At 39.0% G+C, this 19524-nt stretch overlaps 1 non-coding gene across 1 annotated transcript; it reads left to right on the plus strand.

The window, feature by feature from the left end:
* The first annotated feature begins 16227 nt into the window (after positions 1-16227).
* On the plus strand, positions 16228-16371 carry LOC132646593 (small nucleolar RNA SNORA48). The gene has a single exon (XR_009584856.1). It is a non-coding gene; the product is annotated as a small nucleolar RNA SNORA48 (small nucleolar RNA).
* The last annotated feature ends 3153 nt before the right edge of the window (positions 16372-19524 follow it).

Consider the following 19524-nt stretch of genomic DNA (forward strand, 5'->3'; position numbering starts at 1 on the left):
TATGCCGTACCACGTCAAAGATCCCAGTCTTTCATTGTAATGGCATTAAAACCTGGTCTGAGTTTTATATTATCTGACACCTTCCACCCAAGATCCAATAGCTAGAGGCAGGGCTTGAAATCAGCATTCCGTGTGGAAACAAATTCAGTAGAGTGTTCTAGACTTTACAGCCATAAAAATTCACCCCTCCCCATACCAGCATATAGAATGTGTGTCAATGTCCAATCAGTGTCAGCTTTAGCCAACAGGAGACACTAGAGATAAGCATGTAACACTGAAGAGGTTACTCACTGACAGGAACTCAAACTGCCCAATTTAATTCTCTTTTTTTGTCAGGATTAGTTTGATGTTCAACTGTAGTAAAACTTTTCTGCTTTTTTGCTCCAGAGAAAAACCTTCTCTCCCATTCTTATTTTATAGAATAATGCCATTTCCTTGCAGCATTTATATTTAAGGCCTTAATCCTCAATGTGGTCCTATTTGAAGATATGTCACTCTAAGGAAGTAATTAATGAGATGGTGCTATGGATACTCATTCAGTAGGTTTAGTACCCTGATAAGGGGTACCAGAGAGATCCACCAGAGAAACAGAGAGGTGGGAGAAGAAAATAATAAGGAGGAGAATGAAGAAGACAAGGACAAGGAAGAGGAGGAAGAAAGCATGAGTCAGCCATCTACAATCCAGGTAGAGGATGAGAATTGAAGTTTTTGCCTTGGCTTCCCTCAAAGATGGACTGTGATCACCACATGTAAGCCAAATGAACTCTTCCCTCGCTAAGTTACTTTTGCTCAATTTTATCACAGCAGCAGAAACCCTTGGGCTTATCACTACCTGAAGTTATATAACTGATATGTTTATCATTTGCTCTTTGCCTTTCATAGTGTAGGTCCCACAAAAACGTTGTTGTTTTTTCCTTTTAGAGTGCTGGGCTTCAGGGTCTAGAACAGTGTTTGTCAAATACCAGGTGTTTTATAAATATTTATGAAATGAATGAACTGTTTCCCATAAATAGTTGAGTTCTATTACTTCTGAGGAATGGCTTCTGAAGTTTTCTCCACCTGAAATACTCACTCTCTCTAACTATGCATCTTTATGGTCCAGCTACAACATTGCAGCATTAAGGTTTCTTTTTGAGTTGCCAGTAAGATACCTTGGCTTCACTTCTACACAGAAAGATAACTTAAGGACAAACTCACCCTTTCAGGTTTGTGTGTTACACACACACACAAACACACACACACACGCACACACATGCACACACACACTACTGCACTTAATGAACATCTATTACATTCATAAATTAAACCAATGCATTATTCAAGTTGGATAAGCAATTTTACCCTAGCTAGAGATTAACAAGGAAAGAGGGCTTATTATTTGGTTAGTGTCATGGAATGGCAGGAGACATGTATAAATTACAAGTGTTCAATGCACACACAAGCAGAGTTGCAGAATCATAGAATCTGACACATTTTCCGATTATTAACTAGCATTTACTTGTTAGATCCCATGCTGAGATTTGATTTTTATAATATTAAGCCTAGTTTCATAGTTTCTGGGACATATCTAAGACTCCATAAGACATTCCAGTGGCAATCTGGAAAAAGAGGACAGAAAGAACAAAAGCCTCAGTCGTCCCACTCTTAACTAAATACCTGCAGAAGCCCTCTGTCTCTGACTTTACATTAGGCTGATCTTGTCTATGCTTGCCTCAGGAATCAGGCCCGGGCAGTCAAGCGCAGGGGGCAGGAAGAGATGGTACAGCTCTTCAGCTGTAGGTACCAGGTCAGCCACTCTAGTCCCACTCTACTTTCCACCAACTACCAAATCCCCTTTCTCAGTCCTGTCTCTGCACACACTCATTCTTCAGTGACCTATGCAGTAACGCATACATTCTAAAATTCTCTTGGCTTGTAATGACAGCAAATTTTATTATAAGTATTAACATTTAATCTATGTAAGAGCTTCTCAGTGGTCAGGATAGAGACAGGCATGTGCACCCACACAATTTTCTGTGGATGCTGAGTGTGACTACCTCCAGTATAAGTTAGAACACCCCAATGGTTTATAATTTAGAACACCCAAATGGGACAGGGACAAGTGCGGAGAACAAGGATAGCCTTATTGCTGCCTCAATCACCGCTCAAAGCACACAGGTGCAAAGAATGTTGCTTAGTACCAGTGAATTTAAAACAAATGTTTAGTGTGGATTACTTAATAATGATTAGCCCTTGTTTCTTACGATTTCATTGGCTCTTACTACATGTCAGGAACTGCTAAAAGTCCTTTTTACCTGAGAATCATTTCAACTTATGGAAGCCTAAAGTGGAGGCACACAGATGGGAAAATCTTGCTAATCCAAGGGGTTGAGTTGATGCCAACTGCCACTATAATTTTCACTGGGAATGATTAATGACCAAAGGCCTGTGTCAGCAATCAAGACAATAAATGAAAGGAACTCCTGGCCCTATAGCATTCAGATTATCAATAAGATAATCATGTGAAATACATATTTATCATCTATTCAGTTACTTAGTAGTTTATATAGGTGATATATAGCCTTAACCCAAAGCCCAGTTTTTTACATTAGAACCATCCCTTCATTAGGACTGATTTATTTTTAGAAAAGAAAAAAATCCAAAACTAAAAACTGATTAAGCCTGCAAATAAGCACCAAAAATATATGTACATAGTCAATCGTGTAGAAGTGATATTAGGACACTTAAGTTGGAGATGTGTAAAATACTTAATCATGATTTCAAATACCTCTGTCAGTAGCACATGACTTACTAACAAAAATTACATTTTAGGGTTTTTTCCCCCATTTTTAATGCTTGTAAACTTAAAGCTTCACCAACAATAGTGCTTTAATATTATTATAATGCTTATTTTATATATATAAACTAATAAAATTTAAAAATCAAAATGTGTATTATCATATACCATCTGTTTATAAAAATAATTTTAAGTCATAACAATGCTGAGTTATATGATATTATAATTAAAACAGCATACATATATATCAGAAGTTACTTGAATTAAAAATGTGTTGGTAGCAGGTCCTGATCGCATCCGAGAGGCTAGGGTCAAAGAGAAGGGGAGGAGGACCTCCTCTGTCATTGGACTAGAGGAGGAACATAGGGGAAGGAGAGTGGGATTGGGAAGAGAGGAGGGGGCCACAGCTGGGACACAAATTGTAATAAATGATAATATTAAAATAAGAAAAATGTGTTGGTATAAAATCTTCTGGAGAATACAAATCTATTTCATTTGTTCAATCATCTGTTCATTTGATGAACATTTATTATTTACAAAATACCACATCATTTGTTATGATCCTGACTTTTAACAGGTATTAATATATTAATTCTTTTTTATAAAACTTATTATAAAAAACATTCAAATAATTGAAATTATAATACACCATAATTAACAAAACTCAAAGCCTGTAGAACTCAATACATTTCTATACAGTGAGAACAGGTGTGATGACTATTCCTCTTTGTCAGTGTGACATCTGGATTAACTAAAACACAGACATGGAGCACACACCTGTGAGGGATTTTTGTTTAACTTAAAGTAGGAAGATGCCATTCTATCCAGATCTTTGAGGTGGGAAAACAGACACCTTTAATGATGGCCACACCTTCTGCTGGACCCCTATAAAAGGACTCAGAAGAAGGAAGCTTTTGCTCTTTGTCTGCTTGCTCTAGCCTTGCTGGCAAGTTCTTTGCTTCACTGGCATTAGAACTGACTTCAAGATTCCAGCATAGACTGAAGACCAGCTGAGTATCCAGCCTTGTGAACTGAGAAACTACTAGATTCTGGGACTTTCCATTAACAGCCAGCCATTGTTGGGTTAGCTCAACTACAGTCTATAAGTCATCCTAATAAATCCCTTTACTCTATACAAAAAGAGATTAATTCTATAAATTCTGTTACTCTAATTCTGACTAATACAATAGGCACTGACATGGTTAATCATAATCACAAAAAACACAATTACTCTTCGTGTGTGTGTGTGTGTGTGTGTGTGTGTGTGTGTGTTAAATAATAAAACTCTTGAAAAGGTGCCATAAGATTTCTTTCAAAATGTTGTCTGTGGAATTTATCTTTATTTACCGAAAACGTGTGTTGATCACCAAAGAGGAAGACAGTCACTGTGCTACGCGTCAACATTTTCACTCAGCAGATTTCTGTTTCAAAAAGGATTTGAAAATGGGACATAAAGGAGCCTAGAAATAGCAATCTTTGAGACTTTGAAGAGTTCCACTAACAAATTAGGCCTAAGACTCTTAAACCTTTTTGCTTTATCTTCCATGTGATGCACCTTTCCACTTCAGGACTTGTAGCTGCTGCTCTGTCTACAGGAGGGTCTTGCCCTGAAAATATGTCTAAATTTGTTCCTCTCTCACACAAGTTTCTGTTCCAATATCTTATCCCCTGGCAGTGCAGCCCTCCTTTACTCCCCACTCTTCCCAGCTACAGCAGACTATTGCGTGGATCCGCTTTAGGCCACCGCGCTTGAAATAACCAATAAATTCATACACGATCAGCTCAGCATGAAGATGCCTCCATGACACAGATCCTGAAGGAAATTGTAGCATTACTCATCCTTGTACATCAATAAAGATTCTATTTCCAGACATAATGACATTTACTGGCTTAGAAACTATTTTCATCTTCACATTAAAGAATATTACTTTCATTAAAAATCTCTTGGAAATCTGATGGCATTTGTCAGTTCTGGTTGAAAGTCAAGCACGATGAGCTGTTGTTTCCTCTCTCACACAGGATACGTGGGTTTTAAAGGCAGACACACCTGGTTCCTGATCTCAGGTCTGCAACCAACTACCAGTGTGAGTAAACTGAAGCCGCTCTCATTATATACTCCAAATGCCTTCAGTTAAATCTAATGGACACATGTCAGTTACGTTACTTGACCACTCTATCATGTGCTGTTGACAACAAGCTTCTATTTCCCCTGCACATTTTGTCTACAGACAAAAATATTGTACATGAATGTTCAAAAAAAAACACAACTAATACCAGCCAAGAAATGTAGAAGTAATCTAAACACCCACCAATTGATGAACGGATAAAGAAAATATGATAAGTGCTGCAGAGATGGATCAGTGGTTAAAAGCACATACCCGTGGGCCTAAGATCAGTTCCCAGCACCAGTGTCAGGCCGTTTACAACCACTTGTCACTCCAGCTCTGCTTCAGTCTCTGTGAATCTCTATGGTCCTAGGTTAGTTGATTCTATAGATTTTCTTGACCTCTCTGTCTCTTTCCTTTCCCTCTTCCACAAGACTCCCTGAGCTCTGCCTAATGTGTGGGCATGGCTTTCTGCATCTGTTTTCATCAGCTGCTGAGTGAAGGCACTCAAATGACTGTTATGCTAGTCTCCTGTTGGCAAGTATAGTGGAATATTACTAATGGTGTCAGGAGTGGGCTCTCTCAAGAGAGACTTCCAATGGAGGGATGGGGATACCACCCACCCAACAAAACCTTCAACACACAATTTCTCCTGCCTATAAGATGGGAAGGAATAAAGAGGCAGCAAAAAGAGTGAGGGAATGGTCAACCAATGATTAGCCCAACTTGAGCCCAATGTTATGAGAGAGAGCCAACCCCCAACAATATTAATACTTCAGTTCTTTGTGTGGACCAAAAGATTTCTACCATCATGTTTGAGAATTTGCCTTTGCATTTTATTATTTGAGAATGTCACGCATGAATAGGCTATGTTTTGACCAAATCTTTGCCCAAATTCCTCCTATACCCTCACCATTTCCCCCTCCCAACTTTTTGCATTCTTTTTTAAACCTAATGTTTAAAATGTTGCCAGTAAGAGAATGGGAGTTGACTCGTGGACTGGAGCACAGGCAACTGCACCTCCCACATCAATACTGACATTTTGGCAGTGCAGTCTTTATGTAGTCACAACCCCTGTGAGTTCACTTGGACAATAACTCTGTCATGTCGAAAACACTGCTTCACAGCCGCTCTCTACTGCCTCTGGCTCGCTCTTACAGTTACCCCCTCTTCAGGATGCTCTGTGATCCTTGGGAAAAGGGGAGTGATACAGATGTCCCATTTAGGCCTGAGCACAGACTCTTATTCTCTGCGCTTTGACTAGTTGTGTCTCTCTGTATTAGTTGCCACCTATTGCAAAAAGAAGATTCTCTCATGATGGTTGAGAAATATACTTATCTGTGGGTGCCTAAAGATAATTTTGTAAGGGGTAACGTAATACTATGCCCATTTGGCCAAATAGTCCCAGCAGGTTCTCACCTAAGACCTACTAAGCTACAGCTTCTTGTCCTAGTTAACAAAACCAGACATGAGTTCCACCGTGTGAAACAGGCCTTAAATTCAGTCAAAATTCAGTTGGTTACTCCCAAACATTCAAGCCACCATTGCACCTATGGACTTATCTTGCCAGGCCAGGCATTGTTTAATCACAAAGCATTTACAGACTGGTAAGACTTTTGATTACTTTCCTCCAACAAAACCATGTACAGAACTTTCCAGGGCTATTAAATCTAGCCTGTAGGAAATCGATACCAGCTTGATTTCTCAATGGTCCTGTGACCATTTGGTGTCTTCAGCAGTATGATCTTATCATCAAAATCTGGAAGGTATTCTGTATTGTTTGGGGGGGTCCATTGGACTTCACAGATGAATAATGCAAAATAAGGCAACCCAGGGACTGGTAGAATTAATACTTCAGAAATGGCCATCCTTTAAAAAGCAACCTACGGATACATTGCAATCTCTATCAAAATTTCAATACAATTCTTCACTGGGATGGAATACAAAAAACAATCTTTAAGTTCATATGGAAGCACAAAAGACCCAGGATAGACAAAACAGTACTAAACAATGAAAACACCATGGGACAAATCATCATCGCCAATATCAAACTACTCTACCGGACCACAGAATACAAACAACATCACATGGTTCTGTCACAAAACTGACACAGGGGTCAATTGAATCCAACTGAGGGTCCATATGTGAGCCCACATTTTTATAGACACCTGCTGTTTGACAAGGAGGCCGAATATGTAAACTGGAGAAAAGACAGCATCTTCAACAAAAGTGCTCTGAAAACTGAATGGCCACATGTGTAAGAAACTAGATGCTCATCTCTCACCCCACACAAAATTCTACTCCAGACAAATCAATATAAGTAAGACCTTATACCCTGAATCTATCTGAGAAGAAAGTAGGAAGTATTCTTCAACTTATAGGTGCTGGCAAGGAAATTTATCTTTCTTTGAGAACATTGTGTGTCAGACATTGTGACAAATGCCTAAGACTCATTATTGTTACTGTCCACACTACCATTTGAAGTACATGTCCTCGGCCCAGGCCAGTTGAGCATCTTTCTCATGCTCACATCCTGAGTTTACTTGCAGACCTGAGAATCAAAGCCAGATTGTCCTGACTTTAAAAGCCACATATGCAGGACCTAAGAAGGACCAGCTCTTTGTTCTTTGCTTTCAAACTCAATCAGTAAAATGTCACCAGACTCCAAGAGACTTTTAATAAAAGTAATATTCTTTAATATAAGGAGTAAAATAGTTTCCAAACCAGTAAATGTAATTACATCTGGAAATAGACACTTTATTGATGTTTAAGGATGAGTAATGCTACAATTTGTCTCAAGATCTGTGTCATGGAGTCATTTTAATGCAGCATTTGTTACACATAAAATTTTTTTTATGTAATTTCAAACACAATTATCCCAAAGACAGTCACACAAGTTGTATTTTCTAAAACTGAAATACAAAATACCAAATGCATTTTTAAAATACATTTGGACTATCCAATTATTTATTTTAATATTATGTAACATTCCTGACTGATTCATTTTAAACCCTACTCTTTTACTAAACATGAATTCATTGAACTTCCTTAACCCTTAAATTATAATTTCAAGCAGAATTTTTAAGGTTTCATTAAATAGGATACCTTTGGCTTATTCTTTTTAACAGTTCAGTGCCTAAAACTTAAGTAGGTAATGTAGTTTATAAATTCTTAAAATATTATGCCACTGAATTCTTATTCACCAAGGAGTACAGCAAGTTTCTTCTTAGAACAAAAAAGAAAATATCTTTGACATTTTATTATATTATGTTCTATTATTTTGTAGTAAACAATCTGATAGGTAAGATTGACAGATATTTTTTAGACTCATCATGTTGTATTTATATCCTTCTGCATTCTCACCTGTGTGTGTGTGTGTGTGTGTGTGTGTGTGTGTGTGTATAATAATCAAGTAAAAGAGGATGTAAATTTGAGAGGGAATAGGATGGTAAAGGAGGTTTGGATTGAGAGGATGTGGAATGGGGTGGGGGAGAAAAAAAGGTGGGATTGATGTAATCATATTGTAATTAAAGTCAAAATATGCATGGTGAAGTTAAACAACCCCACATAAACAAAAGTTGAGAGTGTTTGGATTTAATCTGTCATATAACAGATTCTAAATGGAGTTCTTAAGATTGAAATATAATGAGATTATAGAGTAATTGAGAGTCATACCCCAGAAAGAAGAGTGCTAAGCCTAAACTTCAATAGGCAACATATGCACCAGTATTGTTATAGCATTATTTGAATTTCCTCTTTTTTTCTAAGTGATTTTAAATGTGGTTTCATGAAATAATAATTATAAAAAATTATATTGACAGTGTGTAAGGATTTGATTTTTAAGAAAAAGAACAAAGGATAAAGAGATAGGTCTCTGTCAGATTGACTGCATACTATTAAAACTAGGTTTCCAGCAATTAGAATTTTCCAAACATTTACCATAAAGCTTCTAGAAGTGGAACAAGAGTGACAGTCCTTAGAGTTATGAAAAGCCTGGCCTATGTATTTCTAAGTGAGGATTTTGAAACAGGAGATTGTTTTCACATGAAAACATGACCCACAGGAGGAGTCTTCTAAGAACAAAACAACCAGGTAGAGGCACTCAAAAGATGGCTGCTTTCACCTTTTCTTCCACATTCATATGTACTTACCCTTACCCCCTACATCTGATCTGGAAAATTTCCCTCTGGAGCTTCATTTCAAAAGGGAACCTATTATGCAAGACTGGAAAAAAAAAAGATTATGGTAAAAAAAAATAAAACTTGTTGTATACCTCAACGTCTATTTCTTACCACCTTGAATACATCTTTGGTCAGCTACAATGGGAATTAGAAAGACATGGTTGCAACCACAAAGACATCAGCATCTTAGAGATACTTAAATAAGTGCTCTATTTAGAGGGGTTAGTCATTCTGGAAAAGGTCAGTGTGATGGTTCCCGCCGAAAACGATCAGCGTTGTTAAGAGCAATGTCTTATTTCTATTTTAAAGTAAAAATAAACAGCACAGGAGAGAAAAACAAAATTTCAAGTAGGACAGGGCAGGGGTATTTTCCCTATTCCAGATCCTTGGTGACTTCCCAGCTCAATCACACCCTTCATCTGTGATTTCCCTATCATTTCAGGGGTTCTATGCACCTGTATAACTGTATATGTTTTAAAGCTATTTGTCTGGTTCCTTTGCTTTACAAGTGGAAGAATATGGCTTGCTCTGTGTATGTCTGCTTTATTTTTAAAAGATATGTGGTTTCCCTAGGACTGCACATTTTTGGTTGTCTAACTTTCTATACCAAATGATGCTGTGATTTTTATGCATACTTGTCTTCCATTTTGTGAATGTATGCTCACTAACTGACTTTTGGAAATTTGAATCCCTACAGGAGAAGCTTTATGTATCATTAATTTGTTGGATTTCCTTAAAATGCTTTCTACTGGATAATCAAGAGCAATTCATATAACCCAAGGATGAAAATATGCCTTTCCCCACATCCTCATTAACATGATCTAACATCTTAATCCTTTGCAACAATCTGATGTGCGAGAAATGATCGCTTCTTTGTATGTTTTCTTTGTTATCATATGCATTTCTCTAATTCTGAGTAAAGGTGAGCATGAGCTCATTTACATATAATTTAGTTAGATATTTTTCTCTAAGAAGAACCTGTTTATACTATTGAGTATTTTTCTTTGTGGCATATCTTTTTATTGATAAGTTTAATTTTGTGTATTAAGAGAATCACTATATTTTATGAAATGTAATATATATATATTCAATTTTTCAGGTTTTTTGTTTTGCTTAGAATATTTATTGCTTTATATAAAACCTCTTTCCATGATCTTATGTAAGAAGTGGGAAATAGTAACATCTGGAGAGGACAGGAACTCCACAAGGAGAGTAACAGAACCAGAAAATTTGAACACAGGGGTCTTCCCAGAGACTCATACTCCAACCAAGTACCAGGTATGGAGATAACCTAGAACCCCTGCACAGATGTAGCCCATGGCAGCTTAGGGTCCAAGTGGGTTACATAGTAATGGGAAGAGAGACTGCCTCTGACATAAACTGATTGGCCTGCTCTTTGATCACCTCCCCCTGAGGGGGGAGCAGCCTTACCAGGCCACAGAAGATGACAATGCAGCCACTCCTGATGTGATCTAATAGACGAAGATCAGAAGGAAGGAGAGGAGGACCTCCCCTATCAGTGGACTTGGGGAGGGGCATGCATGAAGAAAGGGGAGAGAGGGTGGGACTGGGAGGGGAGGGAAGCTTATAGGGGGATACAAAGTAAATAAAGTGTAATTAATAAAATAAAATTTAAAAAAAGAAACACATTCTAGATTTTTTTCATAAATTATATCATAAATATATTTTATTAAGAAAAAAACCTCTTTCCATTAAAATGTAGCTCTTCGAAACTATGTTTTCTTTCCATTTTGGCATTTTTTAATCCTATTTAGAAAAGTCTTACTTACACATAAATTGTTAACTTTTAAAATGTACATACTTGTGGTTTAGACAGATGGCTCAGAGGCTCTTCCAAAGGTCCTGAGTTCAATTCCCAGCAACTACATGGTGGCTCACAACCATCTATAATAAGATCTGGTGCCCTCTGCTGGCATGCAGGCAGAACACTGTATATGTGGTAAACAAATAAAAAATAAATCTTAAAATAAAATAAAATGTACATACTTGTCATAAATTATTTATTTTAAAATTATCTTTGAAAAAAAAGTCTTTGAAATTTTGGAAGTTTATAGGTTCAACTATAATTTCCCCTGGCTATAAACGCAACTGTCTCAATCCCAGATTAATAGTCTAATTTACTTCTCACTGATTTAAAATATTACCTGTAGTACACATCAGATTCTGGTGTTCTTTTTATATACATACACACACACACACGTACACATGCACACAAGCATGTGTAGAAGAGGCCTGTGACAAGCAAGTGAGCTTCTTAGAGGCAGCCCACGGTGTTTGCATGATCTGTGATGGGTTTGCCCTGTGAAGCGAGGCCCCAGATATTCTGTCTCCAGGTTGCTTCCTGCTGCTGCTATACCTTTCCATGCTCATCACTGCTGCATCTCTTGTATATCTGGCATGACATAGAGAAATCCTCACTGCCTGTGCTCTGGGGTAATTGCTTCACTTTGTTGGGCAGATTTCCTATAGATCGAATTAAAGATAGACTTTCATGAAATAATGCCCTTTAAACATATTGATGGTTTTATAATTCCTGACAATGATTTTATAAAATTGCTGATTTGATTTAAGTAACTTCAAGTCCCTCCTGCAGAACAGCAAAAACTTCTAAGAGTCTATGAACCTTCACATGTCACTGACACAGGGAGAGAAGACTGGCTTGAAACAGACTGAAGACCCAGGTAAGCATTTGATCTAGGTTAGGAGATGGTATCATTGGGTCTCAGTGTGTACTGTGAAAAGATGAACAATGAACAGACTGTAGATATTAACTATACAAGACTTTAAAAACAAAATATAAGATAGGTGACCTGTTTTTTGGTAAAAATCCTTATCAGCCTATGACATAGACGGCAGCTTGTGGAATGAAAGACAGAAAAGACTTTTAACTCATTATGAACTCATGGAGCCAAGAGATAGTTAAAATATGCTTAGTCAAGTACAGTCTCAATGCAAAGATATACAAACAATTATCTTGTAATGCCCTGGACCCTGTTAACCTTAAACCTTGTCAATCTATAATGCAAAAACTATTGTACTGAACTTACAATGAACTTAGAAAAGAAATATAGAAAATAGAATAAAAATAGAAAAGAAATGTTTAATTTTAATGGAGAAACATGTAATCCATGATCCTGCTGTGTGACGAATTCTGTGATAACAAGGTAATTTTTCTTCTGACAGAAGGAACTTTGTTTTAAAAAGTATAAAAACGCTAGGAAATAGATTTAAAATTGTTAGAGCCTGTTCATTCGAACTTGCTCTATCAGAGCTGGCTAAGAGGTTAAGAGCCCTGGCTGCTCTTCCAGAGGTCCTAACTTCAATTCCCAGCAACCACACAGGGGCTCACAGCCATTTATAATGTGAATCTGGTGCCCTCTTCTGGCCTGGAGGTGTACATGCAGGCAGAACACTATATATAATAAATAAATAAATCTTCAAAAAAGAAAAAGAACTTGCTCTATCTATCAGACACGTCTGAATATTTCTGTCTGGGGCGTGTGTGTTAGAGTCTGCTTGTCAGAACTTTGCTCTATCCACCAACTATATGTGTGTATGTGTATATATGTAGGATGTTGTTGTTTGTTGGAGCTTGTGAGTTTCGTTCCATCCACCAGATATGGCTACATGCATATATGTATATATGTATGTATGTGTATATGTTTATATGTGTATACATATATGCATATATATATATATACATGTGTTTACTTATAAGACACTTGTGAGTAGACATGTGTATACTTGTATCACACTGATGAGTAACACTTGTCAATAATTTTCACGTTCCAAACTACATTTTATATGCTTGGGATAGTTTCTTTCTGGCATCATAGATAATATTTGATGGCTTTTATTCTTTGTGTACTGTAAAAGTTGAAGTAGCAATGGGATTATTCTCTAGAGGTTTGAGAGGTATCATCTGTGAATACCTCTGGGCTTGGTATTTATTTCTTTTTTTCCGCCTTTTTTATTAATTAAACTCAATTTACACCTGAGTCATAGACTCCTCCCTCTTCTCTTCCCAGTCCCTCTCTCCCTCCCACATCCACTCTCCCCTAGTCGTCAGCGTAGTGGAGCCCACTCGCCCACCCAGAAACCCCAAATCCTCTGTTCACATGAGGTCTGAGTTTGTCTTCATCCTCTGTAGCCTAGTAGGGAAGTCCCATCATTGGGACATGATCAAAAAAGTCAGCAATGCCACACTCCCCAAACTTGTGGGCCAACATGAAGCCTAAGATGCCCATCAGACTTATCTTCTTAGGATCTGTGTATTGTAGTATATGTATCCTGTACTATATGACTAAAATCCTTTTATAAGTGAGTATACACCATGTGTGTCTTTCTGGGTCTGTGTTACCTCATTCATGATGATCTTTTCTAATTCCATCCATTTGCCTGCAAATCTCATGATTTCATTGTTTTTAATGGCTGAGTAGTATTCCACTGTGTAAAAGTACCACATATTCTTTATCCATTCTTCGGTTGAAGAACATCTAGGTTGTTTCCAAATTCTGGCTATTACAAATAAAGCCACTACAAACATGGTTGAGCAAAGACCTCAACATAAAAACAGATACACTAAACCTTCTAGAAGAGAAAGTGGGTAAGAACCTTGAACTCATTGTCACGGGAGACAACTTCTGAACAGAAGTTCAGCTCAAGCTCTAAGACCAACAATCAATAAATGGGACCTCTTGAAACTGAACAGCTCTGTAAAGCAGTCTACAGATTGAAAAACGATCTTCACCAATCCTACATCCAACAAATGGGTAATATCCAGAATATATAAAGAACTCAAGAAATTAAACACCAACAAACCAAATAATCCAATTAAAAAAAAAAGGATAAAGAGCCAAACAGAATTCTCAGCAGAGAAATCTTGAATGGTGGAGGCTCCTTAAAGAAAAACTGAACATCCTTAGTCATCAGGCAAATGGAAATCAAATGACTCTGAGATTTTAGCTTACACCTGTCAAACTGGCTAAAGTCAAACACTCAAGTGACAACACATGCTAGAGAGGATGTGGAGGAAGAGGGACACTCCTCCGTTGCTGGTAGGAGTGCAAACTTATACAGCCACTTAGGAAATCAATTTGGTGCTTTCTCAGAAAACTGGGAATAGCCATTTCTCAAGATCCAGTTATACCACTCCTGGGGATACACCCGAAAGATGCTCCACTATACAACAGCTTCACAGTATTAGCAAGTTTTGCCTTCCACTAAGCCACATGCATTATTAACAAAATGTCTGAATTATAGACATGAAGAAAGGTGTGTGAGTCAGGTTTGCATCATTCTAGTGAAATATCAGACTTACCAAGAAAAAAATAGGAATTATATTGGCCCATGATTCTGAAGGCTCAAATCCAAGATCAAGCCTATCTCTTGATTTGAGCTGCTGGCCAGGATACTTATTGGACCAAGTGCTCATGTCTTAAACCAGAAAGAAAAGGGAAGACTGAGTCACCAGGGTCATAGAGTTCCCTTCTGGAGACAGACACCAGTCACCTGAGTTCTCCAGAAAGAAAAGGGAAGACTGAGTCACCAGGGTCATAGAGTTCCCTTCCGGAGACAGACACCAGTCACCTGAGTTCTCACTAAATGGGTCTTCCTGGTCTCCTGGAAGTTTGATTAGCACCAGGAATCAACTCTTCAATTACATGGCCTTTGAGGGAATATTCAGCACCCTAATTATGGTGAACAGAGAGAGGTTTCCTAGGGCATGGGTAATCTATGTCCTTGAGTAATACACCTTATATCTAGGAGTGATAGCTGCCTAAATCTACTATCTATGTATTTGTGTATTTTGAGTCCTTTTTACTCCTTACTAGCTGTTAAGAACTGAATTTTGTCCTCTTTAAATACACATTTTGAATTTCCAACCCCAAGTACTTCAAAATGTGACTGGAAGAAGTGGGATCTTTTAAAAGTTCAAATGAAGTCATGAATGTACTTCCTTGTTCTTAAAAGAAAAATTAATTGGAACACAAACACAGATAGAAGAAAACCCATATGAAGACGCAAAAGAAAAACAGTATAAAAAATACCAGAGGGAAGACAGGTGGGAGCCAAGAAGAAAGGCCTCAGAAGAAAACAGTCCTACCAACACTCTTGTCTTCGCCTTATAGCTTCTGAAATGGTAAAAATAAAATTATTTATTTTGTGCAAATATTCCAGCTTGTAGCACTTTATGATGTAGCAGACCTAGAAAACTAGCATTTTTATCCAACCCTTAATGATTCAAACCACTTATTATTGCCAAAACCTTTATAGTAAACTTCCCTAGTTCCAACTACTGTCTAGTTTATGCCTCCTGGTTGGACTCTGACCAACTCTGACCTGTCTTATGTGCATATTATTGTTTTCTTTAACAATTTCCAGCTCTTTCTTTTTTCACTGACTTTAAGGTAATATCCTATTTTGCAAATTTTTCCTCAAAGTTGTCTTCTATAGACCCCATTGTTTTTCCAGCTCCTTATGTTCTTGAAATGTTATATTTTTTCCTTTCCATTTCTTTCAGCATGCTTCCAGTTCTCTTTTCATCTCTTTATGTTTTCTTAAATCACTTTTAAGATTGGTACTTCTTCCAGTTTTCTTATTTTACCATGTGAAATGCTACAGACACCATGGCTCTGTTTATTTGAAATGCTAAACTCTTGCTTCGTATAACTTTGGGCATGTACCCATTGGCAGCCTTAGTACTTCCTGCATTTAAGCTGTAGCATTGGGCATTTCTAAACAAGTCTTTCCAGGGCTTTAATTTGCTGGGGGAAAAAGGTTCCAAAGTGTGTAGACATACCAAGAAACTTCTACAGTGAATGGTTTGTTATCTAAGAAAGTGCCTACCTACAAAGAATCTCCATGAGGTAGTATGGTATGTTCCATGAATGGGATGCTATTTATATAGAAAAGGCATTTGCTATTTCAGCTCAATAAGCAGAAGATAAAAAGTGAAATTTCACTTGATTTCATTCTTTCACCAGGCCACAGAACACCCCTTCTTCATGAAATGGTGGCTTGTTCTCAAATCCCTTAATCTTGCCTCCGCTGCAATTTTACAGAGGTAGGAAAAAGTTGAGTTTTGTTCCTAAGCCTGTCTATTTTTATGTCTTTGTAATTTCAGTTAAGAGCGTTATTTGATTTCCCCTGGCAATGGGCAAAGAGACACTTTGTTGGTGGTGGTGTTCTTATACCAGTCAGGGTCAGAGAAGTTGGCATTCCTTTGTTCATCTAAGCTTGATGCCTGGCTTGGTGGCCAAAGCTGTGTTACGCTTAGGACTCATAAAACTCAAATCAAAACCAGGTAATGCAACATGGGAAGAGGAAGACAGATAAAGACGGGAGGACCACCCTGCCACCCACAGACCACAGTGCGCACCCAGTGCACTGGCTCAGGTGGGCCATAGATAATCTGCTTGCCATGCCACACAGCAGGGATGGAGGGGGCTACCCAGTGGCTCGCTGGATATGTGGCCAGCCTGAAGTGGGAGTTAACACAATGCGCAAGTGTGTGGTGGTCAGACTGGAGAGAAAGAGAAATGTAGCAGGTTGAGAATTATAAAGAGAGATGAAACTGGAGATTTGAGGGCGAGGAGGAGTAGCCTGTTGTGCATGGCCACCTGGGGCAATGGTGAGGTCCCATCCCAAGGGACCTATTTGAGGGACATATCTGAGTCCATGGCTACACGGTGACAGGGGCTTTGGTGCTCATGGTTCATATTACCACTAGAGAATGTAGGGATGTCTCTAGTTGGGACAGCTGCCAGGGACCACATGCATGTCCAGGCTCTGTGCATGATTGGCTCTGTCTCTCACTGGAGGCTGCACTCTGGAGAGATGACCCTATCTCTCACCAGTGGCAGCCCTTGGGAGAGCTGGCCCAGCTACTCGTGTGGGGGAAGGTGGCATGGATGTAGGGTGGTGCTCTCTCCCTCCCTTGCCACCTGTAATAGTCAGGAGAGCTGGCCCTGAGGGCATGAGAGCAAGAGAGCTATCCCTATCCCCCCCCCACAAAGACTATAGAACTCAGAACTCCCGTGAGGAACACAGTGGAGCTGGAGCTGATGGCTAAGGCACTGTGAGCCAGCCCTGAGGTTGTGAGAGCAAAAGAGCTGTTCCAGCCCCTTACAGGCTGCAGCACTTGGGATAATGGGTCCCATGCCTTGACTGGGCAGCACAGTGGAACTGGCTCTGGAGGCCTGTGAAAGAGCTGGCCCCAAGGGCATCAGAGCAGGAGAGCTGACCTTGCCTTCTCTGCAGATGGCAGCGTTGGGTGGCCTCACCAGAGCAGTGCTGGAGAGCTCACCCTGGTGGTGGGGATAAGGGCAAGCTGGCTGGATGACCAGCTCAGCCACCACCCAGGCCAAGATCCAAGGCTCTGAATTGGCCCACCCCAAAATTTATATCATCTGAGAATGATTAGGATGCATGAAAGGGCCAGTACTGATTATCCAAAGCTGCAGAATCTCTGTGATACAGAGAAAGAGGCCTGGTGAGGAGTCAATATTGATGGTGTCACAGAAGCCAGAGACCACTAAACAGACCTAAAATTTGTTCTTCCCATAGATAGATAGATAGATAGATAGATAGATAGATAGATAGATATCTTGGTCTGATTTTGTTAATTTGTTCTTTATTGTTAGCATTGTGACCAATTCTTAGTTGCATCAAACCTACTATTTTAAGCTTCATGTTCAAATTTATTTCAGACATGAGAAAAGGATAAAATTACTTTGGCCCTCTTTAACCACATTCTTTTTTTTTAATTTTATTTTTCTTATTAGTTACATTTTGTTAACTCTGTATCCCAGCTGTATCCAGCTCCCTCATTCCCTCCCCTATCCCACCCTCCCTCCCTCATCTCCTCCCTGCCCCTTTCCAAGTCCACTGATAGGGGAGGACCTCCTCCCCTTTCATCTGACCCTGTTTTATCAGGTATCTTCAGGACTGGCTACAAAGTCCTCCTCTGTGGCCTAACAGTACTGCTCCTCCCTTGGGAGGTGGGGAGGTCAAAGAGCCTGCCATTGAGTTCCTGTTAGAAATAGTCCTTGTTCCTCTTACTATAGGAAACCAATTGGTTACTGAGCTATCAAGGGTCACATCTGAAAAGAGGTTCTAGGCTATATCCACTCATAGTCTTTGCTTGAGTGTCCATCTCAGAAAAGACCCTGTGCCCAGATATGTTTGGTCCTTGTGGAGCTCCTATCCTTTCCACATCACACTCTCCTTCTTTCATATGATTCCCTGTACTCTGCCGAAGGTTTAACCACATTCTTTTATAGTTAGCAAGTTGAACTGCCTCTGGCACTTCACATAGTCTAGCCATAACTGAACATGATAATTCAAATGTACTGTCTCCCCAATCCTTTGGACTGCTTCTGATCAACTGTTTACCATGGGAACTAGATTTACTCTCCAAATCCCCCTCACCCTAGCTTTCCAGACACTGCTACAAATCAATCAAAGCTGACCCATGACAAGAAAATCATTGGCCGTACTGTATCTCCATGGGTGATTCTTGCAAAAATAAGTAATTTACTTGTGAAATCCCTCATAACTTCAAGCAGAACCGCTTGTCAGGATGATTTTAGGGAGCTCTTTCCAGTGACAACCCTAGTGAATCATGTTTGCTAATGTTTAGACTCTCCAAAGTGCAACGTGATCGATAGCCTTGATTACCGGTAGGGTCCATAGTGGAACGAGTTTCAGAGCTGTCGCTGCTGAAGGATGGACATAGATCATTGAAAATTGAAAAGGGGAGCACTGCTGCCATGGCCCCCAGGCGCCTACTTTCGCATAACCTTCATAGAGACTTAAGGATTTAGCTAGAATTTATAATCTGCAGGGGGATGGAACAGGCCACACATTTCCTATTTATTTGGTGCTGCCTAAAATTAGCTGAACTCTGGTTTTCTAACCTTGATCTCTGGGGGGGGGGGGGGGGAGAGGCATATGTTTTGCAACACCATCAATGAAAATAAGCAACAAATTTTGGATCTATTCTCTTTTCATTGATAATTTTAAAATAGTTGCAGTGGAGTTATATCTGGGGCCTGGCGAGAAGGCTTGGTGGTTGAGGGTAATTAGTGTTTCTCCAGAGGTCCCTGATTCAGATGGCAGCACCCACGGGGCAGTTCACAACCACCCCTATAACTCCAGTTCCAGTGCCATCTCCTGGCCTCCTGGAGTGTTACACACACACACACACACACACACACACACACACCACATGCACCCAATACATACATGATACTAAGACTCACACACATACATATAAAATAACATTAAAATTAATATTTAAAAAGTAAGATATCTGAGATCTATGATTCCAATTCATCTTATTTAGGAGGGTTTTTTTTATATTTGTTTGTTTTTTTATATTTGTATTCAACAAATACCCAAAAGTCATAGACAACACAACAGAGGTCACAGGTACCCA

The sequence above is a fragment of the Meriones unguiculatus genome, chromosome 11, assembly GCF_030254825.1.
Source record: "Meriones unguiculatus strain TT.TT164.6M chromosome 11, Bangor_MerUng_6.1, whole genome shotgun sequence".
Classification (NCBI taxonomy): Eukaryota; Metazoa; Chordata; class Mammalia; order Rodentia; family Muridae; genus Meriones; species Meriones unguiculatus.